The sequence below is a fragment of the Cephus cinctus genome, unplaced genomic scaffold (assembly GCF_000341935.2).
Source record: "Cephus cinctus unplaced genomic scaffold, Ccin1 Ccin1_scaffold0470, whole genome shotgun sequence".
NCBI classification, from domain to species: Eukaryota; Metazoa; Arthropoda; class Insecta; order Hymenoptera; family Cephidae; genus Cephus; species Cephus cinctus.
Genome location: NW_014333146.1, coordinates 23,582 through 31,383, shown reverse-complemented (window position 1 = coordinate 31,383; position 7,802 = coordinate 23,582). Strand labels below are relative to the sequence as shown.

General features: G+C 36.6%; 1 protein-coding gene across 3 annotated transcripts in view; it reads right to left on the bottom strand.

Moving 5' to 3' along the window:
* The window catches only part of LOC107268101 (lateral signaling target protein 2 homolog), a 28,037-nt gene that overhangs the window by 6,904 nt on the left and 13,331 nt on the right, over window positions 1-7,802 (bottom strand). The window lies entirely within an intron of this gene.

Sequence of the window (7,802 nt, the reverse complement as noted above, 5' to 3'; positions counted from 1 at the left end):
CCCCCCCCCCCCTTATTCTCTTATATGTGCACCTACGACCCTTCCTTACAGCACTGCACTCACTTAGGATGCTTCCAGTCAATTTTCTATAGGTGCATTACGGTTAGAGCAGAGATCATCTTACGCGGCCACGGATGCAATACGCTCCTTTCAGGTATGAAGACTTTATCAAAGAACGTAATGGCTCGTTTAAATTGAACTGTCGTAGAGCTTTTCTTTGTATAACTATTAAATGTTTTAGTTGGCGTATATAAAGCGCCCAACAGATGCCATTATTTGAATTTTACTCTTTGGGGTAATATTGGTTTATTTTATGACACGTGCTCTTTGGCTAGATTCGTGTGAAACATATAGATAGCAAAAAAATCATTTGGCAGATATCTACGTTATTTAACGAAAATCTTTAACTAAACTTTTATTCATAATTAAAGCGCCGGCTTCATTTTTTGAATCTACGCTGCGCGTATTCATAACCGCCAGGACTGTACTGCGCATGCGCCTCGCGTTAGTTACCGAGACACACAGCGCCATTAGTCATAGCCTAATCGTGTCAAAATGGATTGAATAATTGTATCGAGTAATATAAATGATAGGAACTTGATTTAAAAATAATAAATAGTTTAAGTATCGTGGATTTTAATAATATAGATTCATTGTTAAGAGCCACTTCTTGTCCCAGTCTCCTCTGTACGGTCTGTAATGGCTCCGAACAATAGTGTTATACTCGGCAGAAATATAGTTTGGCAAACGAAGAGATTTTGATAGTTACGAGAAACGAATATAATCGTCGACAAGTGGTTTCATCAGGAAACAATTTTTAAGCATGAAAGGAAGGAGCATGCACAAGTAAGTTGAGAATTAAATTTGCCTCTGGATTTAATACTAGATTTTCCGAACTTGTCACTTTGACGGATTTCTAATTTCATGTTTAACCCTTAAATTCTACACTGGGCTGATTTTCGAACTCGTACCAGTGTGAAATTTAGAGGTTCGCGACAGTGCTGTGCAATTCGAAAATTATAGTCGGAGTAATCATAGGTATTATTTTTTAGAAATTTGTTTTGACACTGATAATCAATGTCCATAAATCCAGTTTTAACGTCCGAGCGCGACTCGCCAAGTCGTTAAGCACTGGCTTACAATTCGAATTATATCACACGTAATTTTCCTAAAGTCGTTTTCTCGTCTTAACCTGCACTTAAAGGGCTTCGATTCTGGCTTGTTGCAGCAGTGAGTGTAGATCTTTGGTAATTATGAATACAGTAAGTTTTCGGTATAACTTGCAAAGCATCAATTTTTCTTCCACTTCGCCTCGCACTACTGTAAACAAATGTGTAAACTCAAAAAGATAAGCGGCGCGATACGTTCGTGTGGACGATACCCTTGGGTTTATTGCGTCGCGTATTTTTAGCTACGGATCTAGCAGACCACCGATCCGCTTTACATGGCCGTCTCACGCTCCTACACTATTGGCCAGTGAATATTCTATATGCGCTATACTGTATATTGTGTCGATAAATATACTCGGCCAAATATTTAGAGATCCCTCGTCTGCCAGCCGCCCGTCATTATTTAACTATACGCGAAAAATAAATTTACGTGACTCTCCCGTCTCTACTTTTGCGATTTCGTAACTCTGTATTTCCTCCTAAATATTAATGGCAGACAGATACATACGTTCATCCGCTGTCGTACAAGCAAATCAATCGATTTCACTGTCCGTTTAAAGGGGCAGGGCTAGCAATTTTAGCGAATGAAAAAAAATTTATTTTTTTACTTTTTAGTTTCCATGCTTTCTGTCGCACCCGATGTATATACAAATATAAGCAATCTATATGAGTACATTTTGAACAATGAGAAAGTTACTTCGTTCAAAGAGCAAGGATGGGCTAATCGTAATTCCCGCCTTATTCTCGATTGTTCCCGTGCAACAAAACTTTTACACAGAGCGTGAGCGCAAAGTTGGTTCCCTAGTTAAAAATTTCATAACTTCTAATTACTCATAGAATTTGTAAATAGGGAAGTTACTCTATGACTACCCTGTATACGAACAGCTGATCCTTATCCCGAGGTAGACGAAGGTGCGAAGCACATATTCGTTATAACACCTTGCGTTGTCAAACTCGTAAAAAAAAACAGAAAATGATATTATGCCCCAGTTTGTCTACGAGCACAAATTTTCGTCGAGACAATAAAATTCGATTTTCCTATGAAATTGCTTCTAAGTGACTGAAACGACTGTTTAACCTTTAGTGAAGAGGTGGACTCTTTAACCAGTACAGCCAGTAAGTCAAAAGCCTTTGAACTTTAATACAGTATAATAAAGTGATATATTAGGATGTAAAATTTCATTTTCGGCCCCAAAATTTAATAAACGACTGCGTCTATTAAAATTCTAACTTTTTCCCTGTCGCACCATCCTTAAGCTTTGAAACGAGGTATAATAGTTGACAGTGTTCCTGATATAAAATCAGAAAATAGTGGTGAAAGCCATGTCATTCAAAAAGCAATATTCCAAGCACTGCCTGCTTTTCGTATGCCAACTGAAGAAAAATGCTGCAGGGGCTAAGGAAGTTATTTGCTTCGCCTTAGATGAAAATGCTGTGTCTTACAGCACGCGTAGAAAGTGCTTCCGAAGGTATAGGGATTGAAATTTCAATCTTCCGAAAGAAAGCACTTCTTTCCGAACCGAGTTTCGACAGCTGCCCGAGAGATGGCAGAAATATGTAGAAAGTAATGGGGATCGTTCAGAAGGTTAGATGATTATTCGTTTTTTTTTTTGTAAGCAAACATCAAAATTATGCAAAAAAAGACCGAGAGTACACTTAATATTTTTTTTCCACGTGTTACAGGCCTGCTCATGTAACTTCTCGCTAAACCTATATAAGAGAAGCTGAGAGAGTCGTCGATTTTAGATATTAAATTTCTACCAGAACCCTATGTCAACATTGGCAACCATCGAATTTCACGTGGGGTATTTCGAACCCCAAAGTTCCATTCTAGGATTAAGAGGTCTCTTTAACAGCATTGTAATAACATTGGCACTTTCCATTGTTGGCACCGCGCTATGTCCAAAGGGCAACGAATTGAATTAACACTGAGGTAGGACCAATGACCTGACCACTGATCTTACTGGTTGGTACCGCAACATTGCAGTACGGTAATAATAATAGAACGAGAGACACAACCAGCTCCCCTTTGGTGCCTGCCTTCAGGCAGGAGGGACAGTCGGAGATAAAAATATATAATATATATAAAACATTTATCACATGACGTTGCAAGAGGAAATTAAATTTATCAAAACCCTGTCTTATATACAGGGTTGTTCACGAAAAACGGACCATCCGAAGTTAGCCCGTCTATTTGATTTCTACAATGGAACCACCTTCAGGCGGTACGTTTGTCTGGAATAACTCTGTATGTACACGATCTTCTTCTTCGCTCGAGTCAAATTCGAAAACTTACGCGTCGAAAACTGACATTTCTACCACTTACAGGTTGACTAAGATTTTTAATGCTTACTATTAACCTACAAGTACCAAATATTTCCGTCGTCGCCACTTGTATGCTGAAAGTAGGTTTGTGATTTAGACTGAGGCTGCGTTTGTTTTCTGAGAGTTGGCAAACAATGCAGTTCTTAGTAAATCGCACACGACTTCCTTGCAAGATCATGGAAATTTATGCTAAAATGCAAAAATAAAGAAATTTTCATTGTAAAATTCTGGAATCGAATATTTTGTTAAAAAAATTGTGTGCAAAGCCAGGCTATGCTGGATAGTTAACTGTTTTAGATCTGCCAAAAAAAAAACAACACTGAACTCGTGAACCGACCATACGTACACGCATAACAGCACAAAATTGAGCTTTAAGAAATTTCAAGAAACAATGCAGTTCTTAGTAAATCGCACACGACTTCCTTGCAAGATCATGGAAATTTATGCTAAAATGAAAAAATAAAGAAATTTTCATTGTAAAATTCTGGAATCGAATATTTTGTTAAAAAAATTGTGTGCAAAGCCAGGCTATGCTGGATAGTTAACTGTTTTAGATCTGCCAAAAAAAAAACAACACTGAACTCGTGAACCGACCATACGTACACGCATAACAGCACAAAATTGAGCTTTAAGAAATTTCAAGAAACAATGCAGTTCTTAGTAAATCGCACACGACTTCCTTGCAAGATCATGGAAATTTATGCTAAAATGCAAAAATAAAGAAATTTTCATTGTAAAATTCTGGAATCGAATATTTTGTTAAAAAAATTGTGTGCAAAGCCAGGCTATGCTGGATAGTTAACTGTTTTAGATCTGCCAAAAAAAAAACAACACTGAACTCGTGAACCGACCATACGTACACGCATAACAGCACAAAATTGAGCTTTAAGAAATTTCAAGAAACAATGCAGTTCTTAGTAAATCGCACACGACTTCCTTGCAAGATCATGGAAATTTATGCTAAAATGCAAAAATAAAGAAATTTTCATTGTAAAATTCTGGAATCGAATATTTTGTTAAAAAAATTGTGTGCAAAGCCAGGCTATGCTGGATAGTTAACTGTTTTAGATCTGCCAAAAAAAAAACAACACTGAACTCGTGAACCGACCATACGTACACGCATAACAGCACAAAATTGAGCTTTAAGAAATTTCAAGAAACAATGCAGTTCTTAGTAAATCGCACACGACTTCCTTGCAAGATCATGGAAATTTATGCTAAAATGCAAAAATAAAGAAATTTTCATTGTAAAATTCTGGAATCGAATATTTTGTTAAAAAAATTGTGTGCAAAGCCAGGCTATGCTGGATAGTTGACTGTTTTAGATCTGCCAAAAAAAAAAAAAACACTGAACTCGTGAACCGACCATACGTACACGCATAACAGCACAAAATTGAGCTTTAAGAAATTTCAAGAAACAATGCAGTTCTTAGTAAATCGCACACGACTTCCTTGCAAGATCATGGAAATTTATGCTAAAATGCAAAAATAAAGAAATTTTCATTGTAAAATTCTGGAATCGAATATTTTGTTAAAAAAATTGTGTGCAAAGCCAGGCTATGCTGGATAGTTAACTGTTTTAGATCTGCCAAAAAAAAAACAACACTGAACTCGTGAACCGACCATACGTACACGCATAACAGCACAAAATTGAGCTTTAAGAAATTTCAAGAAACAATGCAGTTCTTAGTAAATCGCACACGACTTCCTTGCAAGATCATGGAAATTTATGCTAAAATGCAAAAATAAAGAAATTTTCATTGTAAAATTCTGGAATCGAATATTTTGTTAAAAAAATTGTGTGCAAAGCCAGGCTATGCTGGATAGTTAACTGTTTTAGATCTGCCAAAAAAAAAACAACACTGAACTCGTGAACCGACCATACGTACACGCATAACAGCACAAAATTGAGCTTTAAGAAATTTCAAGAAACAATGCAGTTCTTAGTAAATCGCACACGACTTCCTTGCAAGATCATGGAAATTTATGCTAAAATGCAAAAATAAAGAAATTTTCATTGTAAAATTCTGGAATCGAATATTTTGTTAAAAAAATTGTGTGCAAAGCCAGGCTATGCTGGATAGTTAACTGTTTTAGATCTGCCAAAAAAAAAACAACACTGAACTCGTGAACCGACCATACGTACACGCATAACAGCACAAAATTGAGCTTTAAGAAATTTCAAGAAACAATGCAGTTCTTAGTAAATCGCACACGACTTCCTTGCAAGATCATGGAAATTTATGCTAAAATGCAAAAATAAAGAAATTTTCATTGTAAAATTCTGGAATCGAATATTTTGTTAAAAAAATTGTGTGCAAAGCCAGGCTATGCTGGATAGTTAACTGTTTTAGATCTGCCAAAAAAAAAACAACACTGAACTCGTGAACCGACCATACGTACACGCATAACAGCACAAAATTGAGCTTTAAGAAATTTCAAGAAACAATGCAGTTCTTAGTAAATCGCACACGACTTCCTTGCAAGATCATGGAAATTTATGCTAAAATGCAAAAATAAAGAAATTTTCATTGTAAAATTCTGGAATCGAATATTTTGTTAAAAAAATTGTGTGCAAAGCCAGGCTATGCTGGATAGTTAACTGTTTTAGATCTGCCAAAAAAAAAACAACACTGAACTCGTGAACCGACCATACGTACACGCATAACAGCACAAAATTGAGCTTTAAGAAATTTCAAGAAACAATGCAGTTCTTAGTAAATCGCACACGACTTCCTTGCAAGATCATGGAAATTTATGCTAAAATGCAAAAATAAAGAAATTTTCATTGTAAAATTCTGGAATCGAATATTTTGTTAAAAAAATTGTGTGCAAAGCCAGGCTATGCTGGATAGTTAACTGTTTTAGATCTGCCAAAAAAAAAACAACACTGAACTCGTGAACCGACCATACGTACACGCATAACAGCACAAAATTGAGCTTTAAGAAATTTCAAGAAACAATGCAGTTCTTAGTAAATCGCACACGACTTCCTTGCAAGATCATGGAAATTTATGCTAAAATGCAAAAATAAAGAAATTTTCATTGTAAAATTCTGGAATCGAATATTTTGTTAAAAAAATTGTGTGCAAAGCCAGGCTATGCTGGATAGTTAACTGTTTTAGATCTGCCAAAAAAAAAACAACACTGAACTCGTGAACCGACCATACGTACACGCATAACAGCACAAAATTGAGCTTTAAGAAATTTCCCAGGCAGAGAGTGCAAAAAGACGTAAATTACTTTACCAAACAAATAGCCAGGCCTCTTTGCTCTTTGATTTTCCCAGTACCGACCGACGCGTATTCTGGTTCCTACCCATCGCGAATAACAGATGAAATCTAGCAGCAGGATATTTCTAGCGCAAAACAAGTAAGACATTCCTGGAACCCGGTAAAGCTTTAAATGAAATTTTTCCACTACTAAAATTAGGTTTATGGCTCGTTCGTTAATGAATACCGTAACGTTGTTTCGATTTTTACATAAGACTTTTCTTTTCATTATGTATCCTAGACAGCTAAATCCACCTGAAAACGCATGTCAATCGATAATGCATCCTTACGATTGCACAGCAGCAGTCATCTGGACCGACATAATTAGCAATAAATTTCATTTGATCGGATTTCCTGTGCGTACTAAGGTTATTTGACTCGAGAACTGGCAAGATTTATAGATAGGCTATTAACGAGACAAGACGTGTACAGTCCCTGCAAATTACACGTTAAACTGATAATATAATTTAGCACGCGCTGCGCCTGCAAGTTATAGGCGCTAAAAGGCAGAGTAATAAATTCAAAAATAATTGTTATCATTATCAGCGTACTTCGTCGTTCGCTTGCATAGCAGCCTTACATTTAACCTTTTTCATCAGCCCCTTTTCAATATCTCGGTTTTTTTTTTTTTTTCATAGAAAATATAAACAGGTCCCATATTATCTATCGCACAGCAAACTGTCATCCATTGTCGTGGTAAAACGACCAGGTGCAGAATGCAGAGTGATGCACGAATAAACCGGATACGGAATAAAGACGTCATGTCGTGGTTAGCAACGGATGGAAAATGCAATACCGGAAATTCAGGAGCCAGACACGGGTAACGTGGAACGCGATAAGAAAAGGCACGGACCAGCATATAATAATAATATTGTATAAGAAAGTAGGAAAATTGAAAATTTTTCAAAAACATATCAATTTTTTCGGAAATCTCAAATATTTTGAAAATCAGTGCAATGTACGAAAACGTAATAGACGAGGGTAGATCGAGCCATTTCCTGCATTCTGAGAAGCGGCCACCCCCACCCCCCCCCCC